The 22,203-nt window shown below is 39.0% G+C and overlaps 1 protein-coding gene across 13 annotated transcripts in view; it reads right to left on the bottom strand.

Moving 5' to 3' along the window:
• NUMB (NUMB endocytic adaptor protein) overlaps positions 1-22,203 on the bottom strand; it is a 180,478-nt gene that overhangs the window by 143,780 nt on the left and 14,495 nt on the right. For all 13 annotated transcript variants that reach the window (XM_032624755.1, XM_032624752.1, XM_032624745.1 and 10 more), the window contains exon 2: positions 1,126-1,254. The gene's annotated coding sequence lies outside the window, so the exon portion shown is untranslated. The remainder of the gene's footprint in view (positions 1-1,125; positions 1,255-22,203) is intronic.

Genomic DNA, 22,203 nt, shown 5'->3' on the forward strand with positions numbered 1-22,203 from the left:
TTCACTTCTTCCTGTTTGGGCATCTTATTTTCAATATCATATTCTAGTAGACAAGAAGAGCACAAAAAATTCTTATTGGACTCATACACCATAATTTCCTGCAAATATCCCAGTTTTTCATTTATTATACCCTTGTTTATATTCTTTATCTTAAAAGTAATACAAATTGTGGCAGATTATATCATCCCAAAATGGCTACAATGGCAGATTCCATCCCATATGCTCTTATAAATTGATGTTGATACTCTTCCCTTCAAGTGGTGAGGTCTATGTCCAGCCCCTCCTCTGAACCTGGGTGGACCTTTATGACTACCTCAACCAAAAAAGAGCAGAGTAACACTAGGTGACTTCCAAAACTAAGTCAAATATGCCATGTAACTTCACCTTGCTCTTTTGGGATGCTCTCGCTTGGAACCCACCATGCTGTGAGGAAGCCAAGCAGCCAAAAAGAGAGGTCATCTGCAACTGTTCTGGCCTGCAGAGAGCATTAACCACCAGACACAAGTGAGCAAGCCTTCAAATGATTCAAGGGTGGGAGGGAGACGCAAGAGAGAGGGGATATGGTGATATAAGTATACGTATAGCTGATTCACTTTGTTATATAGCAGAAACTAATACAACAATGTAAAGCAATTATACTCCAATTAAGATGTTAAAAGAAAAATGATTCTAGCTCCCAGCCATTGAGCCACCACCCTCCCTCCAGCAACCCCACCTCACACCACTTCTTAACAGAGACAAGCTGTCCCCACCAAGCGAGCCTTGCCCAAATTGTGGATTCATGAGCAAAATAAATGACTGATGTGTTTCAAACCACTAAGTTCCAGTGTTTTGTTATGCAACAATAGGTAACTAACGCAAGTTCATAAATACAATTTGGAAAAACATACAAAAAGAAAAACATTTTAATTACCCTAAGTTTCACCACTGATAACATTTTGACACATATTTTACAATCAAGAAAATGTTTTGCCCACCCACCTAGAATTCCAAATGCTTTGTTTTTAATAGGATAAAGGGTTAAATTCTTAAAGGCAGTCAACTGTTTGCATCTAACAAGAAATAGGAAGGAATCGTATCAGCACTCATTCTACTTTTCTTATCCTTCTTATCTCTTTCACTTACCTGTCCTCAGTGAGGTGTCTGAGGATGGCTGGCCCACCAATATTCCAATCTATGGATGTGGATCAAAATCTTGGGTTGCAACAGCAGCTGCACTGGCCTTCTTCCCTGGAAGTTGTTTAAGCCCCAAATCTGAAATTTTCAAGGAAAGAAAGCGCTAAATATAGCCATCTTTTTAAAATCACTTATAATTCCATCTCTACAACTGAATGGGAGCTGTTAGAGTAGGTTAAAATTACATGGAAGTGAATGCACAGGTTTCGCTAAAATGGATTTGGGTAACATGGATTCAGTCCAACTCTACTTCTTAACAGCTATATGATCTTAGTGAAGGCACAAATTGTGCCTTAATCTCAGCATGTGATGAAGACTGAGGGGACAGGATCAAAATTTGGGGCTGAGAGTCAGAAGACCTGGGTTCTAAACTCAGTGGTCATTCTGCCTTGCTCTAAGAACTTGGATACTTCTCTAGATTCAGATACATCATCTCTAAAAGGAGAGGACTGCATTAGATAATAGTTCCTGAAATCTAATTCTTGAACAGGTACCAGCCATGACCAAAAAGATGGGTTTAAAGTTACCAAACTGTGCTTACTATGAGATTGCCTTTCCTACTTTTTTGGTGTTAAAATGGCTTCTTTTATGAGATGATGTGATAGACAGTAGTAGTTGTGTTTTAAATACCCTAAATAGGCAAAATCAAAAGCTGAAGCCCTATGTAAACAATCAAAAATTCTATTTTAGAAATTTAGTGTCTAATATTTACATGAGCTCTAAAATTCCTTTTACTTCTAACATTCTACATATTCATTCACTACTCAACTTTTATTAGGTAACTAATATGTGACAAGTACTCTACTAGTTGCTGGTGGGGGGGGGGGGGGCCAGAAATACTTAAGACTAGTCCCTGCTCTAAAAAATCTCCCAATCTAACAGGGAAATAGACACATAAACCTCAAATACAATTTAATGGGTTAAGTCTTCAAAGAGAGGTCTTGCACCTACGACAAACATACAGGAGGTAGAACAGTAAAATGAATGAGTTTTTAAATTAAGTAGGATTTTGGACTGAGTTTTGTAGCTGTATGAGGAAACTACCTCTTTGAACCTCAATTTGCAAATTTCCATATTTGCAAAACAGGAATGATTACAGATACCACTGAGTTGTGGTAAACAGACAAGATGCTAAAAATAAAGGGCCAATCCACCCACAAATTTGGCTTATATACCTTCCAGAAGACAAAATAAAAATGTATCATGTATTAATGAGCTGGCACAAAAGGGGCTATTTACAACACTGATTTACACTCAGTGGTACCTTTCTCTACTAGCCTCTGAACCACTGAAGGACACACCCAAGTTTGCTCCATTTTACATTCCTAGCACCTAGTACAATGCCTTATAAAGAACAGGTATCAAAAAAGTTTATTAGGAAAAAATGACTTATTGAATGAATGGCTTCTCTCTCTTTTTTTATACAGGAATTAAAGTTATAGTAGCTGAAAGTAAAAATTCTTAAGATTTTTATTCGAAACTAATTTTAAGTGTATATGTTAAGCACCCAAACCTGTCGTATTAGAACCTGGATATGCATGCCTGTTTTAAAAAGCAAAATAAATTCATCATAGACAATGCAATAGTGGTGTTCCCAAATAAAAAGACTAGCAGCAACTAACATTTATTGAATACTTACTGTGTGCCAAAACTCTTCAAAGCATTTTCCATGGATTAATTATCTCACTTAATCCCAACAACAATACTTATGAAATGGACTATTAATAATTTTATAACCAGAAAAACTGAGGCACAGAGAAGTCAAGTTACTTCCAACATCACAAAACTACTAAGCAGTAGGGTTTGGATTAAAAAAAAAAAAATCAGGCTGCATGACTCCAGACTCCTCTTTTTATTTTTCTTTAACTAAATAACTTTAAGAAAAAACAAAACAAAACAGATTTTACCAGAACTAGAAACATATGCTCCTAATGAGTCTTAAAAAAAAAAAACTAAACAAAGAGTCCTTTAATATGTGCGCTAAACACAAATATATAATATAGTTCCTGCCCTCAAAGGCTCAATTACACACCAATGTGGTGGTGTAATATTAACAAGTCACACCCTAATTTTATTCTTAAATTTAATTATTTCAGTGTTAGACTTATCTGTATTTTCTTTCTCATTTACTTTACATTTACATTACTTTTTCATTTATTTCATATTTCAATTACATTTCCAGGTATTACTATCTTGAGTTTTCAGAATATATAGGAAAGGCTTATATGGTTCTAAAGGAAAACTGGGTTAAAAACTGGAAAACATTAGAAACTTATTTTGTATGGACATCTACTTTGAGATATTTACATTTTTATTTTTAATTTATTTTTAAATTTATTTTATTTATTTTGGCTGAGCCGGATCTTAGTTTCGGCATGCAGGCTTCTTAGTTGCAGCATGCATGCAGGATCTAGTTCCCCAACCAGGGATCGAACCCCGGCCTGCTGCACTGGGGGTGAGGAGTCTTACCCACTGGACCACCAGGGAAGTCCCCAGATAACTACCTTTTTAAAAACCCACAGAATAAGAACAGCTGAATTGCATTTCCAGTAGATGCTCTAACAAAACAATTTCAGACGTAATTTGCAAATATATTTTTAGCCTATAATGTGTTTTACTTAATTTCTTCCTTGGCCTGATTCTAGAACAGACTATAATGCTTTTAGTGTTTTACTTTCAGTTTTAACAGTTATGTTAAAAGAGAACTAAATACTGAAATAACAATTGGTGTAGCAAACGCTTTTCAAATATGCCAGAAATCGCACTGGGTATGTAACTAGCGAAAAAACTTGACATGTGGTTCATTTAATCATAATGAACCAATACAATTAAAGGAACACTGAGATTTTGTCCATGATTACATTTCATATCTTTCTGCCTACATAACAGTACAATAACTAAGTCTCCTTACAATATTATAACTATTGGGCTGGCCAAAAAGTTCTTTCGGGTTTTTCCTTACAGAAAACCCAAACTAACTTTTTGGCCAACCCAATATTTTTTTTTTTTGCGGTACGCGGGCCTCTCACTGCTGTGGCCTCTCCCGTTGCGGAGCACAGGCTCCAGACCCGCAGGCTCAGTGGCCATGGCTCACGGGCCCAGCCGCTCTGCGGCATGTGGGATCTTCCTGGACCGGGGCACGAACCCGTGTCCCCTGCAGCGGCAAGCGGACTCTCAACCACTGCGCCACCAGGGAAGCCCAACCAACCCAATATTTTAAAAGGAAACCAACATGTTCCAATGACACTAAAACAAAGAGCCATAATAAATTATGGATGTTAGTAGTAATTCCCCAGTATCTTCAGATTGGAACAAACTAGGTGTTATATTAAAGAGGATATATGAATATATATTACTTTTAAAATAGTACCAGAAAGGGGAAAAAAAAAATCTAAACTTCTAAAAACACAACTGGAAACACTAGCATTGTGAATTCATAAAACTAAATAAAAGGTTGCTGGTTCAAAGATTTGGCTTGCCAAATCTTTCTCTATGGATAAATGCTTGATACCCACTGGACATTTTATACCACCTCCAAGATTAAGAGTCTTCTGCTAATTCTATGAAGATAAATGAATTCCCAGGTTGCTTATGTTCCAAGTAGCTGTCACCAGAGGAACAGATCAGAGAAGGGCAACTTAATCACATTTAAGCTCATTCGGATCTGTAAAACAAAGGAATTTTTTTTTTTTTTTTTGCGGTATGCGAGCCTCTCACTGTTGTGGCCTCTCCTGTTGGGGAGCACAGGCTCCGGACGTGCAGGCTCAGCGGCCATGGCTCACAGGCCCAGCTGCTCCACGGCATGTGGGATCTTCCCGGACCGGGGCACGAACCCATGTCCCCTGCATCGGCAGGCGGACTCTCAACCACTGCGCCACCAGGAAAGCCCAAACAAAGAAATTTGACATACTCTCCACACAGAATATGCCTATGGAAAAAATTATACTATTTAAAGAAAAAAAACCAAACACTTATTTTTACTTTTTTTTTTACTAGAATCACTATGCCAATTAGAGTAAATATAAAGAGGAGAGAAAATCTTCCCAATTACAAACTAAGTCCTCCTAGTCAATACCTAACTCTTAACAAATTTTGTTTCTCTGACTAGATATTTACTTTTATCATACCTGAAGATCCTCATCTCTTTCACCGCCTAGTATCTTTCCAAAGGTTTTAGACCCACCCACTATCCAACCTCAGTTGATTACCTCCTTAATACCCCTTCTTTGTATATGAACATTAACAGCTCTTATCATTTCACTTCACCAAGGCCAAGTTCTGAGTGGTGTGCTGCTCAGAATTCCAAGTCTGTGCTGCATGGCCCCAAATCACTCCTCTCAAAATGGTAGCAGGCTATTCTTCTTTTCTCTTATTTATACACTAATTCCTTGCTACACAAAGTGTGGTTCACAGATTAGTAGCAGAAGCAGCACCCAGAAGCTTGTCAGAATTGCAGAATCTCAGGCCCTACCTTAGACCTATTGGCTAAGAATCTGCAATTTAACAAGATCCTCAGGTGATTCATACACACAGAAAAATTTGAGAGGCACTGTCCTTGTTCACTCATTCAGGGTCTCTTTCTCCTGCCGTAACTTCCTATCTGGCATATAAGGGACCAGATCCTTTTTCTTTTGAGCATACTGAAACCCACCAAAATGAAATAAGGAATCTTTAAATAAGACTACATAGGGCTTCCCTGGTGGCGCAGTGGTTGAGAGTCTGCCTGCCGATGCGGGGGACACGGGTTCGTGCCCCGGTCCGGGAAGATTCCACATGCCGCGGAGCGGCTGGGCCCGTGAACCATGGCCGCTGAGCCTGAGCGTCTGGAGCCTGTGCTCTGCAACAGGAGAGGCCCGCGTACCACAAAAAAAAAAAAAAAAGACTACATAGTTTCTTCCTAACCTTTTCATAAAAGATTGTAAACTCCATGAAGCCAGGGACTTCACTGTATCCTCAAAACCAAAACAGTGCCAGGCAAATATTTGTAAAGGGAACAAAATAGATAGCAGATGATCCCTAAAGTCCTCCAACTCTTAACTCTTTGGCTCTTCCATTTGCTATGTAAGCAAAATTCTACCTAAGGCAAGGGAAGCTAAAATATGAGACCACCTAAATTTAAAAAAGGAAAAATATAACACTTTAAAGGATTTGATCGAGGTCACAGGCAGGTTCATGATTAAGTTCATAAGACTCAACAACATTTTAATCAAATTATTACATCATTATTAATATTACTGTATTTCATTATTATATTCTAGGTCAAATGACTATAATACTTCCTCTACGTATATCAATACATCCTCCACTATCATCTAGGTAGTTAGCAAGTTCAACTGTCCAGAAGAGTTATGCACTCAGAGTTTAAGGAAGCCTAAAATTTACACACTGCTGGACAGAATCTGTACATAAAAATTAAAGATTACATGGTATGATTAATTTTTTTAAAACCAGAAGAAATAAGTTCTTTCGATCCTTATCTAGCTCTTGTTGAAACAGAGAAAAGAAACAAAAGGAAAAGAAATGAATAAAGGTATGGAAAAGACAAAAAAAATCAGGAACCAGATATAGCAACAAGATATAGAAAAGAAGAGATCAGGATTAAAAGTAATCAAAGGTCTCAAGGAATAAGATATAGGCAAAAGTGGCTACAAAGACAAAGAGCAGAATACCAACGAGGCAGCATCCTTGTCAACAACCTCTAATGATGACACATAATGCAAGAAATTTTTAGAGCAAGTAGACTGTAGAATATCTCATGAGGTTAGTGTATCATTTCTCCCATCTACTATATCCTACATATCTAAATTAACAAGAAAATACATCCCAAACCCTTAGAGATCAATAAAAAGCAAATTAGGTTCAATATGTACTATGTTTTCTATGGCAAGTTAAGTATTGGTTGGGAAAGTTTTCATCAATCTCTATGAAGATTTTCATCCAAAAAAAAAAAGGTTAAAACAAAGTTTTGATTCCTCACCTGCCTTTTACATTTCATTTTCCCAAACTACTTACAATATCAGATTTAATTCAAAACAGATTTAATCAGTTCATGCAGAGATTTCTATTTCTAAAAAACATTTTCTAGAAATCTCTCAATTTTATACATATATATATATATATAAAATATTAAATCAGGGTGGGCCAAGACCACCAGAACAATGGGCCAAAATAGAAATAGTAAAGGACTAATAAAACTGACTATAAAAATGTAAAACATCTACACTGCAAAAGACATTATGAAGAAAAATTAAAAGACAAATGACAAATTGGGAAAATATCTACAATATAAAACAAAGGTTTACTATCCTTAGAGTATAAGGAGCTCTTACAAATTAATAAAAAGACAGGAGCAGAAATACATGAATACCAACTGACAAAAAAAGAAACAAAATTATAAGCACAAGCTGTTCAACTTCACTAGTAGCGACCAAAGAGATGCAAATTACTATAATTTCTTGACAAATACGAAAATGATCAATAAAACCCAGTGTTTTATAAGGTATGGGGAATCTGGCACTCCTATTCACTATTATTGGAACTATATATATATTTTTTTGCATTTTATTTTTAACTTTTTATTTTATATTGGAGTACAGCCAATTAACAATGTTGTGATAGTTTCAGGTGCACAGCAAAGCAACTCAGACATACATATACACGTATCCATTCTCCCCGAGACTCCCCTCCCATCCAGGCTGTCACATAACATTGAGCAGAGTTCCCTGGGCTATACAGTAGGTCCTTGTTGGTTATCCTTTTTAAATGTAGCAGTGTGTACATGTCAATCCCAAACTCCCTAACCATCCCTTCCGTCCACCCTTCCCCCTGCCCGCCTGTAACCATAAGTTCATTCTCTAAGTCTGTGAGTCTGTTTCTGTTTTTTAGATTCTGCATATAAGCGATATCATACAATATTTGTCTTTCTGTGTCTGACTTACTTCTCTCAGTATGACAATCTCTAGGTCTAACCATGTTGCTGCAAATGGCATTATTTCATTCTTTTTCATGGCTGAGTAATATTCCATTGTATATATGTACCACATCTTCTTTATCCATTCCTCTGTCGATGGACATTTAGGCTGCTTCCATGTCTTGGCTATTGTAAACAGTGCTGCAAGGAACATTGGAGGTGCATGTATCCTTTCGGACCATGTTTTTCTCCAGATAGATGCCCAGGAGTGGGATTTCAGGGTCATATGGTAGCTCTATTTTTCATTTTTAAGGAACCTCCATACTGTTCTCCATAGTAGCTATACCAATTTACATTCCCACCAACAGTGTAGGAGGGTCCCCTTCTCTCCACACCCTCTCTGGTATTTATTTTTTGTGGATTTTTTGATGATAGCCATTTTGACTGGTGTGAGGTGATATCTCTTTGTAGTTTTGATTTGCATTTCTCTAATCATTAGCAATACTGAACATCTTTACATGTGCCTCTTGGCCATTCGTATGTCTTATTGGAAAAATGTCTATTTAGGTATTCTGCCCATTTTTTGATTGGGTTGTTTGTTTTGATGATATTAAGCCACAGGAGCTGTTTGTAGATCTTGGAGACTAATCCCTTGTCAGTCACATCATTTGCAAATATTCTTCCCAATCTCTGGGTTGTCTTTTCATTTGTTTATGGTTTCCTTTGCTGTGCAAAAGCTTTTGAGTTTAATTAGGTCCCATTTGTTTATTTTTTATTTTATTTCCATTACTCTGGGAGACAGATCAGAAAAGATATTGCTGTTATTTTTGTCAGAGAGTGTTCTGCCTATGTTTTCCTCTAGGAGTTTTATAGTGTCCAGTCTCACACTTAGGTTTTTAATCCATTTTGAGGTTATTTTTGTGTACAGTGTTAAAGAATGATCTCAATTTCATTTTTTTACGTGTAGTTGTCCAGTTTTCCCATCACCATCTGTGGAAGAAACTGTTTTTCCATCATTGTAGAGTCTTGCCTCCTCTGTCATAGATTAATTGACCATAGGTGCGTGGGTTTATTTCTGGGCTTTCTATCCTGTTCCACTGGACTATAGTTCTATTTTTGTGCCAGTGCCATACTGTTTTGATGACTATAGCTTTGTAGTATAGTCTGAAGGTACTATATTTTAAAATAGTTTATAAAAACTTTTAGGAAAATAATCACATTTCAAAATATGCCTATCCTTTGACAAAACAGTCCCACTTCTAAAAAATTTATTCTGAAAAAATGGATGTGTGCAAATATGTGTGTACAGAAGAGCCATTACATATGCCTAGCATATGGCAGGTGTTCAATAAATATTTGATGAATGAACCATAATATTGTTTATAATAGCAAGAATTGTTAACAGTAGAAATGTCTACAAATAAACCATGACATATCCATACCCTGAAACCCTATGCAGCCATCAAAAATGATAAAAACAGATCTATAATTATTGATTAAAAATACATCTATAATAAATTATAGATGTAAAAGAAAACCAGTAAAATGTATGGCCATTCCTCAAAAAATTAAACGTAGAATTACCATATGATCCAGCAATTCCATATGGTATATACCTAAAAAAATTGAAAGAAGGACTCAAACAGGTATTTGTACACCAATGTTCACAGTAGCATTAGTCACAACAGCCAAAAGATGGAAACAATCCATGTGTCTGGTGATAGGTTAATGAATAAACAAAATGTACATACAATGGAATATTATTCCAAATAGACATACAATGGAATGTTATTCAGCCTTAAAAAGCAATGTTCTAAACGTATGGACACCAAGGTGGGAAAGTGGCGGGGGGGGGGCGAGGGCGGGTTGGTGGTGGTAGGATGAATTGGGAGATTGGGATTGACATATATACACTAACATGTATAAAATAGATAATTAATAAGAACCTGCTTTATAAAAAAATAAAATTTAAAAAAAAGCAATGTTCTGATAAATGCTGCAACATGGATTAACCTTGAAGAAATTACACTAAGTGAAATAAAGCCAGATACAAAAGGACAAATATTGTATAATTCCATGTATATGAGATATTCAGAGTAGTCAAATTTGTAGAGACAGAGAGAAGAATGGAGGTTGCCATGGGCTGAGGGAAGAGGAGAATGGGGAGTTAATGTTTAACGGGTACAGAGTTTGAGTTTGGAAAGATAAAGTTCTAGAGATAGATGGTGGTGATGGTTGCACAACAATGTGAATGTACTGAATGCCACTGAACTGTACACTTAAAAATGGTTAAAACAGGGCTTCCCTGATGGCACAGTGGTTGCAGGGGACACGGGTTCGTGCCCTGGTCTGGGAATATCCCACATGCCGCGGAGCGGCTGGGCCCGTGAGCCATGGCCGCTGAGCCTGCGCGTCCGGAGCCTGTGCTCCGCAATGGGAGAGGCCACAACAGTGAGAGGCCCACGTACCGCAAAAAAACAAAAACAAAAACATAATGTTGATTAGCCAAAGCAAGCAAGAATATACATACACCATGGTTCTATTTTTAGAGTTAAAAAATAAATAAAACTAAACAATATATTTTTGAAATACATGCAAATGTGGTAAACTTTTAAAAAAAGGAAGGGAATGATAAGTAAACATTCCAAAACAAAATCCTGAATAGTTTCATTCCTGGTGGAAAGACAAGTAGATGGAAAACAAGGAGAAATATACCAACAACATTGGTAATGTTCTTTTTCTTGAGTTGGGTGGTAGGTTTACAGATATTGGTTTCATTATATGCCTCATTACTTACATACACAGTACCATATTCTAATCTATATATCAAATAGTTCATAATGGGAAGGGAAAACAGAAAACGAAGGGAGAAGGAAGAAATGGAAAGGGAAGGACAGACATCAATAATGAAAGTCAACATGGAACTCCTATCTCTCCCTGCAAAGGGCACATAAACTTCCATTAAATATAGGCTCCATCCTGAAACCCCACTAAAACAAGTTTTTTGCTTTGAAAGCATAAATCTGAAATGAAACGCAAATAGGTAACTTACCTATCCTCAGTTTTTAAAAATTACAATAATGCCTAGGGCTTCCCAGGTGGCGCAGTGGTTAAGAATCCGCCTGCCAGTGCAGGGGACATGGGTTTGAGCCCTGGTCCGGGAAGATCCCACATGCCTTGGAGCAACTAAGCCCGTGCGCCACAACTACTGAGGCTGTGCTCTAGAGCCCATGAGCCACAACTACTGAAGACTGCGGGCCTAGAGCCTGTGCTCCGCAACAAGAGAAGCCACTGCAATGCCTGTGCACCACAACGAAGAGTAGCCCCTGCTTGCCACAACTAGAGAAAGCCTGCGCGGCAACAAAGACCTGATGCAGCCAAAAATAAATAAATAAAATAAATAAAAATTTTAAAAAAAGATAATGCCTAATGTAATATAAGAGGGGAAAAAAGTAATTTTTAATAAAATATTTTAATATGTAAATGTTCCAGTATAACCATCCTAAAATTCATATTAATAAGAAAATAGACACTTGCTCCCACACACAGAAATGCCATGAACAGGGACTTCCCTGGTGGTCCAGTGGGTAAGACTCCGTGTTCCCAGTGCAAGGGGGCTGGGTTTGATCCCTGGTTGGGGAACTAGATCCCACATGCATGCTGCAGCTAAGAGTTCACATGCCGCAACTAAGAGTCTGCATGCTGCAACTAAGAAGTCCATATGCCATAATGAAGATCCCTCATGCTGCAACTAAGACGCAGCACAGCCAAAATAAATAAATAAATACAAAAAAGAAAACTGCCATGAACATGACAGCTACAAATGAAGACTGACACAAATGAGCTGTGTTGGGAAATCAAATACCACAAGGGGCAATGCCATTGGTAATATGATTTTCCAAAACAGTTAACAACTCGTTGTAGTTCTGAACAAAACAAAGTACAATTTGCTCTCCATTTACCCAGTAATTACATACCTGGAAAATTCAGTGTCTATTAAAGCCATGCAAAAAACCACTTTGTGTTTAAATGTAAAACAGAACTAGGATCAGATAAGTACAAACAGGTTTTTCACCCTTAAGAAGGTCTTGGGGGGCTTCCCTGGTGGCGCAGTGGTTGAGAGTCCGCCTGCCGATGCAGGGGACGCGGGTTCATGTCCCAGTCTGGGAGGATCCCACATGCCGCGGAGCGGCTGGGCCCGTGAGCCATGGCCGCTGAGCCCGCACATCTGGAGCCTGTGCTCCACAACGGGAGAGGCCCAACAGTGACAGGCCCGCGTACCGCAAAAAGAAAAAACAAAAAAACAAAAAAAAAAAAAAAAAAAGAAGGTCTGGGGAAATGTTCAAAATTCATGCAGAACTGTCTCATACTTGTGAGATGTATGGCATTCCTGAGTCCTGCTCACTAAATGCCAATGCTGCACCTACCCCACCTTAATCACTGTGGCAACCAAAGGTGCGCACTCAAAGATCCAAGTACATCATAGGGGAAGTACTTACTCCATTGAGAACCGATGACTTTGAGAAAGGCTAGGTCCCAATTTGGATTCTAGACGCCCCTTATTTTACATGACATCATGAAGCTGAATGTAAATGATAAAGTCTAACCAATTTCTAACTTTGGCAAAGGAGGAATCCTCATAAGGTGAAGAATTTATTGTTAGGGAAAATATAAAGGCAGGCAAAAACCTAAGGACATTCGCCTTAAACACAATTGATACATCAAACCAAAAGTTGGCAGTCTTTTCACCCAAATGATGGCAATCTTTAAGGACAGTATTGCTATCTGGCTAAACAAATGTCACAACTGAAAAACACTGTAAGAAAGATTATGTTATAGATCACAAAGCATTTTTAATTTTAATATTTATAGCAATTCTATGGGACAGATATCATTATTCTTTTCAAATTACTTTTAAGGAAAACAATCTAAAAAAGGTCAGGGCTTCCCTGGTGGCACAGTGGTTGAGGGTCCGCCTGCCAATGCAGGGGACATGGGTTCGTGCCCCAGTCCAGGAGGATCCCACATGCTGCGGAGCGGCTGGGCCCGTGAGCCATGGCCGTTGAGCCTGCGCGTCCGGAGCCTGTGCTCCGCAGCGGGAGAGGCCACAGCGGTGGGAGGCCCGCGTATCGCAAAAAATAAATAAATAAATAAAAAGGTGAAAGTCGGGGCTTCCATGGTGGCGCAGTGGTTAATAATCCGCTGCCAATGCTGCGTACACGGGTTCGAGCCCTGGTCCAGGAAAATCCCACATTCCATGGAGCAACTAAGCCCATGTGGCACAACTAGTAAGCCTGCGCTCTAGAGCCCACGAGCCACAGCTACTGAACCCATGTGCCACAACTACTGAAGCCCGCACACCTAGAGCCCGTGCTCTGCAACGAGAAGCCACTGCAATGAAAAGGCTGCGCACCTCAACGAAGAGTAGCCTCCGCTCACTGCAACTAGAGAAAGCCTGCGCGCAGCAACAAAGACCCAACACAGCCAAAAATTAATTAATTAATTAATTAATTATTTTTTTAAAAAGGTCAAAGTCACAGAGCTAATAAACTGACAGAGACAGGACTTTAAGCCCTCTGATTTCAAATCCTGCATCTTTCCGTCAAACTAGTATCTGCTTCACAAAGGCCCAATATGGCAATACATATCAAAGGAAATTCATCACTCAGTACAACAGAAGTGTCAATATATAGCCTCAATCTATTTTGATATATGACAGATAGTTGCACTTATACTACAGTTGCACTATACTACTATACTAAGTAGTATACTACTTATACTACTATACTACTATCAGTTATTTCTCAATATGAGAATTTTTTTTTTTTTTTTTGCGGTACACAGGCCTCTCACTGTTGTGGCCTCTCCCGTTGCGGAGTACACGCTCTGGACGCGCAGGCTCAGCAGCCATGGCTCACAGATCTAGCCGCTCCGCGCCATGTGGGATCTTCCTAGACTGGGGCACGAACCTGTGTCCCCTGCATTGGCAGGCAGACTCTCAACCACTGCGCCACCAGGGAAGCCCTATGAGAAATTTTTAAATGTTAACAGTCTTGTCTCATATTGAAAAAGAAAAAGAAAAATACTTACAAAGAAAAAAGTAAACTTTTAGCAGTTACCAAGACATATAGTGTCTAATTATTTCCTAATATCAGAAAGATTCTGGATCAGAATCCTAATGAATCTTCTACTGAATCAAACACTTCAGAATCCCACCACAGATTCTGACAATTAAAGAGTTAATGAAGTCTTTTTTAAAAACTTTCAGTTTGGGGAGAAATGCATAACCATTAAGAACTCTTTAAAAATCTCAACTTAAGCAAAATACCACTAACGTAGTCATCAGCTGGCTCAGTCCTCTCTGAAACACAATCTAAAGTTCACCTGAGAATGACTACATGATGGGATGACATATTGAATTAGTTTTCATTCATGACCAGTAGATTAAGACTCTAAATGGTATTGTGCCATGCTTCTTACTTTGAACCACTTTTCTTGGTTCCAAATACCTATATGTGCACAATAGTTTACAACATAAGACAAAAATAAAAGCCCTTGCATCAGAGCTTGATGCAAGAGGAAAAAGGAAGTAGTGTGTCTTATTATTTCAGCTGAAGAAATAAGGAAGTAAGATCATTTATCAGCAAGCACAATCTTAGACACATCACTAAAGGGCAGAATAATCGATTCGGCATAACCTTAAAAACAGTAGTAGCTGATGATCTATCAGACTCACCCTTCCACTAATTTCAAACCCAAAATCCAAGAAGAAAGAATAATTTTAACTGACATTTCTCTTTTAAAAGAAAAAAATTTTAATTTATGCTTCTGAATTCATGGGTAAAGTTTAACAGACCAGAATGAAGGCTTTAGGGGTTACAATATTCAAAGCATATTAGTTATCCTAAACACACAAACTGGAAATCCTGTCATATTTTATCCCTCCTTTTTGTTCCTCGTTCCCAAAGAGGATCTTTACCTCAGCGTAACTATGCTTGTCAAAGCCAAAACCTCTCCCTCAAACCACCTTTTTCCTCTCTCATGCACACTTTTTTTTATGCACACTTTTAACATTCCTTTCCTGACTTAAAATTCACTCCGTTATAACTTCCATAATCTCTATGATCTTCTCACATACTGCACTGACTTTTTGACTGGTAGCTAATGGAAAGTACATGCAATAGAGCTTAAAAGAATATCAATTACCAGACTACCACAAACACAAAGAATAAAGCACTTCAGCATTTTATTATATTGAAAAAAAATTTGTAATTCCTCCTGAAAATTTTCCAATTCAGCTTGCCAAAACACAGATTACAATTCAATTTAATGTCCCACCAAAAGCCTCAAAACATGCCATAATCCCCAGACACATTTGCAGAAATTTCAAATAATGACTGACAAGTGTTTTGGGGTCACTACACATATATAATGCACACTATATATATAACACACTATATATATATATGTGTATGTGTGTATATATACACACACACACACACTGTCTAAAACACAGAAATCAACAAGGAATTCTAGGACTCACCTGAACATACAACAGCTCCCATATATAGAGAACTGGACTTTATGCTAGGTATTGTTTCTAAGAATTTATATACAAGTGTGTAAAAGGCTTCTCAAGGTGGTACAGTAAATTCACCCAAATAACAATCAATATATAAACATATCAAATACATAAACAAACAATGCAGGACTTGGCGCAGTGGTTAAGAATCCGCCTGCCAATGCAGGGGACACAGGTTCGAACCCTGGTCCGGGAAGATCCCACATGCCTCGGAGCAACTAAGTCCATGTGCCACAGCTACTGAGCCTGCACTCTAGAGCCTGTGCGCCACAACTGCTAAAGCCTGTGTGTCACAACTACAGAAGCCCGCGCGCCTAGAGCCCATGCTCTGCAACAAGAGAACCACCACAATGAGAAGCCCAAGCACCACAATGAAGAGTAACCCCTGCTCACCACAACTAGAGAAAGCCTGCACAGAGCAACAAAGACCCAAACACAGCCAAAAATAAAAAAATAAATTTGTTAAAAATTAATTAATTAAAAGAATAACAAACAAGGCATAGCTGGCTCAAAAAACAATATAAATATCTCTCAGGCAGTGATAAGGAACAGAGATGCAAAATGATGTGGTGCTGAAACCAGAGGCCCACTGGGTTCCTGGTCTAGAAACAGGTGGTGGCAGCTGGGACTTTGGCTTCCCTGGGGAACAGGGACTAAAAGTGCTCCATATGAGACAGAGGGCTTATCAGGAGCTAGGCCAGAGCTAGGGCTGGGTAGGGCTCTCTTATAAAGAAAACAACTGCCAACTCTGCCTGAGGTTATGGGTTACAGGAATAACCCCAGGAAGGTTGCAGGATATAGACACAGCTTCCAAAACCAAGAAAGAAACCAGGCCACCTGCTAGGTCTGTGACTGGGTCTGCAATATCCCACAGTATCACCAATACCTCTGAGGGGCAGGAACTCTAAGCCTGGTTCTAGAACTGGGGTCCAAAGGCAAGTGTGAAATTACTATACAAGGAGGGAGGTGAACACAAGAGGGACAAGGAAAGTTAGCTGAGACTCAAGAATAGAAGACAACTAAAGGGACTTCCCTGGTGGTCCAGCGGTTAAGACTCTGTGCTCCCAATACAGGGGACCCGTGTTCGATCCCTGGTCAGGGAACTAGATCCCGCATGCCACAACTAAGAGCCTGCATGCTACAACTAAAAGATCCCACGTGCCACAACTAAAAGATCCCACATGCCACAACTAAAAAGATCCTGCATGCCGCAACTAAAGATCCCCCACACCGCAACGAAGATCCCATGTGCTGCAACTAAGACCCGGCACAGCCAAATAAATAAATAAATATTTTTTTAAAAAAGACAACTAAAGCTGCTGTTATAGTCTGAATGACATTCCATTATCCATTTCCTGAAAGTGTAACTATTAAGACCGTTTCCCAGGGCTTTCTCTTACATCTCAGTATTTATAAGATAAATCCTCATTACTTAAGGTAACCAGGAAAAACCTAACACTCTTAAACCTTTTCTACTTTCCCAACAAACCAATAATCACGATAATCTGAAAAGATTATTTTTTTAAATGCAATGAAGTGTCAAAAACCTATTTCTAAATGATAGCCTTTGACAACTCCAAAATCTAGCATCCAGTTTCCCACGGTTAAAGCAAACTGTCTTTATAACTAAATGTGTTTGACTATGTCTACACAAACTTTAAGTGATGCAGTATCTCTCAAAATTCAGCCTTCCTATTATCAACCAGACACAGGACTTTGCTACCACTAAGAAGGCTGTGGTTTCCAGCTTAAAGATGACACAATTGAAGGTTCTGAAGCGGCCATTTAAAATAGTCTCTAGAAAGAATAACTCGAATAAAAGTGTTTTGGTAAAACAAGCATCAAATTAGCACCCACCATTTAAATTCTAGACCTACTTCTGCCACTAACTAGCTATGTGACTTTTAGCTAACCTAAACTAGGCTTCATCTTTACCTGTAAAACAAACACTATTAAGTCTCCAGGGCTTTACTAATTGTAACATTCTTTAAACTTATGGTAAGAATGTTTGCTAAATGCAGACAAATTCATCATGTATGCGTTTTCTAGAGCTTCAAAAGAATTTTATAAATGCCAATAATTGCATTGTCCACGGCTCTCTCCTCCCAAAAAGTTACATATGCAAAATCTAAAAATAAACAAAACATTTTCTTGAGACAGTTTTCCAAAATACTTTTTAATATGGTAACATATTACATGCTAGAACTTAACTGAGGTATAAATTTATATATACTAAAGTCACTTTTAAGTGTACACTTCTGAGTTTGAAAAAGCACAGTCATGTAACACCACCACTGTCAAGATATAGAACAGTTAACAGACAATATAGATACACCACAAAAAACCTCCCTCCTACCCTGTGTAGTTAAAACCATCCCCCACACCTTGGCAACTCAATAGTCAGTCTAAGTCAGTTTCTGTCCCTTTAGTTATGTTTATTCTAAAGTATCATTAAAATGGAACCATGTAGTATGTGGCCTTTTGAGTCTGGCTTCTTTCACTTAGCATAATAGCATTTGATACCCATCATGTTGTTGCATGCACTGCCAAATAGTACTCCATTTTTATGAATGTACCAAAGTTTTATCAGTTCACCAGCTGAGATTCATCTGGGTTTGTTTCCAGTTTGGGGCATTAGCATATAGATTTGTGTGTGACTACAAGTTTTCATTTCACTTGAGTAAATACCTAGGAGTAGAACTACTGGATTATTATGTTAACTGTATGTTTAACTATATATAAGAACCTGCCAAACTGTTTTTTTTAAAAAGACTATACCAAAAATGAATACGTTGTTTAATGGTTTTACGGAAAAGTGAGTTTAGATCTTATGTCACAAACTTCATAGAAAGATCTTAAAGAGATCCAGAGGAAATTATTTATTTATCAGAGGAAATTATTTTCCTATGTCCTATTTATAGGAAGTAGGAGTTAACAAAGGAAGTTGATTTGATAAATAATAAATATTCATATTGATAAATATCTGTATTTACCAAATAGACAAAAAAGATTTTTTTAAGACTTTAAAATATGTCATGTTTTACACAAAAATAAACTCAAAATGGATTAAAGACCTAAATGTAAGGCCAGACACTATCAAACTCTTAGAGGAAAACATAGGCAGAACACTCTATGACATAAATCACAGCAAGATCCTTTTGGACCCACCTCCTAGAGAAATGGAAATAAAAACAAAAATAAACAAATGGGACCTAATGAAACTTCAAAGCTTTTGCACAGCAAAGGAAACCATAAACAAGATGAAAAGACAACCCTCAGAACAGGAGAAAATATTTGCAAATGAAGCAACTGACAAAGGAATTATCTCCAAAATTTACAAGCAGCTCATGCAGCTCAATACCAAAAAGCAAACAACCCAATCCAAAAATCGGCAGAAGACCTAAATAGACATTTCTCCAAAGAAGATATACAGATTGCCAACAAACACATGAAAGAATGCTCAACATCATTCATCATTAGAGAAATGCAAATCAAAACTACAATGAGATATCATCTCACACCCGTCAGAATGGCCATCATCAAAAAATCTAGAAACAATAAATGCTGGAGAGGGTGTGGAGAAAAGGGAACCCTCTTGCACTGTTGGTGGGAATGTAAATTGATACAGCCACTATGGAGAACAGTATGGAGGTTCCTTAAAAAACTAAAAATAGAACTACCATATGACCCAGCAATCCCACTACTGGGCATATACCCTGAGAAAACCATAATTCAAAAAGAGTCATGTACCAAAATGTTCATTGCAGCTCTATTTACAACAGTCAGGACATGGAAGCAACCTAAGTGTCCATCGACAGATGAATGGATAAAGAAGATGTGGCACATATATACAATGGAATATTACTCAGCCATGAAAAGAAACGAAATTGAGTTATTTGTAGTGAGGTGGATGGACCTAGAGTCTGTCATACAGAGTGAAGTAAGTCAGAAAGAGAAAAACAAATACTGTATGCTAACACATATATATGGAATCTAAGAAAAAAAAAAGGTCATGAAGAACCTAGGGGCAAGACGGGAATAAAGACACAGACCTACTAGAGAATGGACTTGAGGATATCAAGGAGGGGGAATGGTAAGCTGTGACAAAGTGAGAGAGTGGCATGGACATATATACACTACCAACGTAAAACAGATAGCTAGTGGGAAGCAGCCGCATAGCACAGGGAGATCAGCTTGGTGCTTTGTGACCACCTAGAGGGGTGGGATAGAGAGGGGTGGGATAGGGAGGGTGAGAGGGAGGGAGGGAGACGCAAGAGGGAAGAGATATGGGAACATATGTATATGTATAACTGATTCACTTTATTATAAAGCAGAAACTAACACACGATTGTAAAGCAATTACACTCCAATAAAGATGTTAAAAAAAAATGTCATGTTTGAAATCACAGTTGTAAGCTCTATAGGGACTTCCCTGGTGGTCCAGTGGCTACGACTCCGCACTCCCAATGCAGGGGCCCGGGTTTGATCCCTGGTCAGGGAACTAGATCCCACATGCCGCGACTAAAGATCCTGCATGCCACAACTAAAGATCCCCCATGCCACAACGAAGATCCCAAGATCCTGTGTGCCGCGACTAAGACCCGACACAGCTACATAAATAAAATTTTTTTTTTTAAAAAGCTGTATAGGTCACTAACTCTGTCCGTGTGTGCACCCACTTCAATCTAGCTAGAATGTGGGTTTAAACTGTCTATTTAGAATGGAAGGTTCTAAGTGGTTAAGTCTTCACAAATTCTGGTCATTTGGAACATAAATGAGAAAGACATAATAAAAAAGATTTGATCTTTCCAACTCACTTGTTCAACTGGCCGTCAGAAACAATTCTTAGTTCTTAGGACTTCCCTGGTGGTGCAGTAGTTAAGAATCTGCTTGCCAACACAAGGGACATGGGTTTGATCCCTGGTCTGGGAAGATCCACATGCCATGGAGCAACTAAGCCCGTGTGCCAGAACTACTGAGCCCATGCACCGCAGCTACTGAAGCCCATGCATTCTAAGGCACGTGCTGCAACTACTGAGCCCACGTGCTGCAACTACTGAAGCCCGAGTGCCTAGAGCCCGTGCTCTGCAACAAAGAGAAGCCACCGCAATGAGAAGCCCACGCACCACAATGAAGAGTAGTTCCCGCTCACCGCAACTGGAGAAAGCCCATGCACAGCAACGAAGAGCCAAAGCAGCCAAAAGGGAAAAAAAGAAGAAATAATTCTTAGTGCTTAATGAGAGGACCTATTTATGAAAGTCTCCACTTGGTCCTTATCAATCTCCTGGTTTCACTCCCCCTTTTTTTTTTTAGGTGGGGGGGGCCCTCACCAAATGGCATGCAGGATCGTAGTTCCCTGACCAGGAATCAAATCCGTGCCCCCTGCAGTGGAAACACAGAGTCTTAACCACTGGACCACCAGGGAAGTCCCTCTCTTTTTATCCAACTAAGATTTCACAGTCCAACAATATAATCACTCCTTGCACTCAATTCAATGATTCCCATGTCTCTCTCCTTCACACTCTCCTAGCAAATTCCAGCTAACCTTCTCCAAGACTGCAACAGAGCAGTGAATCTTGAAGATGATAACATATCCAGGCAGAATGGTTGTCATAAATTCACACTTAACAACTTCAACCAAGTTCGTGCACCTGACAAACAGTGAGGCCAAACAAACCAAAACATCGGAGTTTGGAGTGAAGAAAAATTTATTGCAAGGACTAAGCAAGGAGGATGGGGCAGCTCATGCTCAAAACACCCTAACTCCCTGATGGTTTTCAGGGAAGAAGTTTTACAGGCAAAATTGCAGGGAGGGCTGCAGGGTGTATGACCTTCCTCTGAGTGGTTGGTGATGAGGTAACAGGTGTTGTTCTAGGAATCTCAATCATCAGCCTCTGGTTCCAACCAATCTGGGGTCCACGTGCTTATGCTTAGCCTGAAGTTACCACACTCCACCTGGGTTGGGGGGCCTTAGTTCCTATAGAACTCAGAGGTATGTATGTATCAAATTGCTATGCACATCCTCTGAGGAAGAACCAGGACTCTGCCCATCATTGCACTGTGGCTTCTTTCTGCATTCCTACACACCCCCAATTAGCAACTGTTTGAATCTGCCCTTTGGAACTCAGGGAAGGTCTAGCAGACTGAAAGCCTTTTTTCTACAAACAAGAAACAGGGACAGGGAAAGATCTCTGTGCCTGGGAGGGCCCCACAGGGTCCCGCCCAGTTTCAATATTGCTCTAAAAGTTCCCCGTAGTTGCTGCTTTATACTTTTTCCTCAGTTCTTAAACATCTCTCCCCTCCTCTCCATTTCCTCCTAACTCTTTTTTTTTTTAATTTATTTATTTTATTTATTTTTGGCTGCATTGGGTCTTCGTTGCTGCGTGCAGGCTTTCTCTAGTTGTGGCGAGCGGGGGTTACTCTTCATTGCGGTGCACGGGCTTCTCATTGCGGTGGCTTCTCTTGTTGCCGAGCACGGGCTCTAGGCGCACGGGCTTCAGTAGTTGTGGCAAGCGGGCTCAGTAGTTGTGGCACG

Source organism: Phocoena sinus, chromosome 2, assembly GCF_008692025.1.
Source record: "Phocoena sinus isolate mPhoSin1 chromosome 2, mPhoSin1.pri, whole genome shotgun sequence".
Lineage (NCBI taxonomy): Eukaryota > Metazoa > Chordata > Mammalia > Artiodactyla > Phocoenidae > Phocoena > Phocoena sinus.